The following is a 1,971-nucleotide window of genomic DNA, read 5'->3' on the forward strand; positions in this document are numbered from 1 at the left end:
AAGGACTCAGGAACTCCTATTTACTGTATTTAGACTAATTAGGACTTCAAACGCTTTCTTATGTGTTATTAAATTCTACTCACGAGTTCTTAATTCATATATTATGTATTTCACCTAAAAGTCACGTTATGTCATCATTTTTCTTGTCAATATAACAAAGTTATCTCTTAGCATACAAATAAAATACATTTATTCATATTTGTTTCGAGTTTTAACAAAATTCTCTGCATATTGTTTTAGAATATTTTAGATCAGATCAAATATCTCTGACATTTCGAAAGATCAGTATTTACTGCAAACATACAACAGGAAAGAATAAATCTTATCATAATAAATAACCACATTCCGACAGGTTGCATTCACTATCCTCACATATTCAGGAACTCTGAAACCAATACAAATAAGCTGTATAAATATAATACACAATGTAAATCTCTAGACCTGAAATTGAAATAGAGATTTTGTACAATGTTAAATGAAAGGCTTTAACAAAAACTACGACTCAGCTGTGATGTTGTACAGACTGGTAGAAACAACCATGTTGATAGAATTAATTAATAGAAATTGTAATATATGTTGTCAAAATTTAATTGAAAACGAATATCATTTTGTTTTATGCCGTCCAATATACAGAGATCTGAGATCAAAATATCTCGAACAAAGCTCATGGCCAACCGTGCACAGATTTAATAATTAAAATTTTTAATGTCAATGAATAGGAAAACCATATTAAACCTTGCAAAATTCAAAAGGAATGCTTTATCTTTGCGTACAGATACTTTTGACATATAAATGTCTACTGATCGTGAATATCATTATTGTACATATATTTATGTTTGTTTGTATTTATATCACATGAATTGTCTTTGCCATAATGATATATATTGTATTTGTAAATGGACAAAGGCAAATGTTTTTGCTTAATGCCAATAAACTTTGAATTTGAACTTGTTAATTTTCCAGTAAATTATTAAGTAAAGATTGGATGTGCTCAATCAGGAATGCTTTAGGTTATGAGAACTTTATAGCATCGCCTGTTTACTCGCATGCACCTAAAAGATAATATTTCGCCCTTAGTGCTCAACTTTGATATCAATCCCATTGGAATATAAGATATGTTTTCTAATGGAGGTAGACGATTGAAATATAACTCTAAAAGTGTTTCAAAGTAAATCTCTAGTGTAAAGTATTATAACGTTGGTTGGAAATGTTCGAGGCGGAAAATAAATGAGGATGGGGTGGATGTACGAGCTCTGCACGATTGTCCGCGTGAGCGATCAATTTTTCTGAGGTAACAAGAATCAGCGGGAAATTTCTGTGTGGAGAACGGTCCAGATACTCACGTGACATTTACTTTATCGCAAATTTTAGAAATCCGCCGGTATAGAGCTTCAAGCACAATAGTAAAATGCGCTGTTGGAAGCGTGAAGTCGGCTAAATGTGTACAATGACAAGATCACCCGTACGTTAACTTGTATTCCGCCTTTTCCAAGTTAGTTACATGTTTGTCTAAATCCAGTATCTATTGTTCTGTAGGGAAATACAAATAACCGGCGAGACCAAATAACAATACATTTTTTTTTATAAAGAAATATTATTCCAAATATTTTTTACCCTTAATGTTGTGGTTTACGAGGTTAATTTCAATTATACAGTTGCAAAATAAATGTCGGCCGTTTGTTTTAGTATACCAGTAAGGTATACATTTATCTTCTTTTCGTTTTAAATATTTACGATTTTTTGTTCTGTTTATAATGATTTATAAGAAACTTGACTTGAAAGAGTCAAATGGTAATTCGTAAGTAAAAGTAATCTTTTGGGAACATCTCTACAGAACAAACACTTGGGGCGTGGAGATTAGCGTTAAAATCCAAATAAATTGTATAATTGTCAATCCAAGCAAATATACTTGTCATTTGAACAAAAAAAACGTTGAAATATGATTTATTTTCAAAACAGCTTAAATTAAGT

Source organism: Ruditapes philippinarum, unplaced genomic scaffold (genome assembly GCF_026571515.1).
Source record: "Ruditapes philippinarum isolate M1 unplaced genomic scaffold, ASM2657151v2 ctg64_1_1_1_1, whole genome shotgun sequence".
Taxonomy (NCBI): Eukaryota; Metazoa; Mollusca; class Bivalvia; order Venerida; family Veneridae; genus Ruditapes; species Ruditapes philippinarum.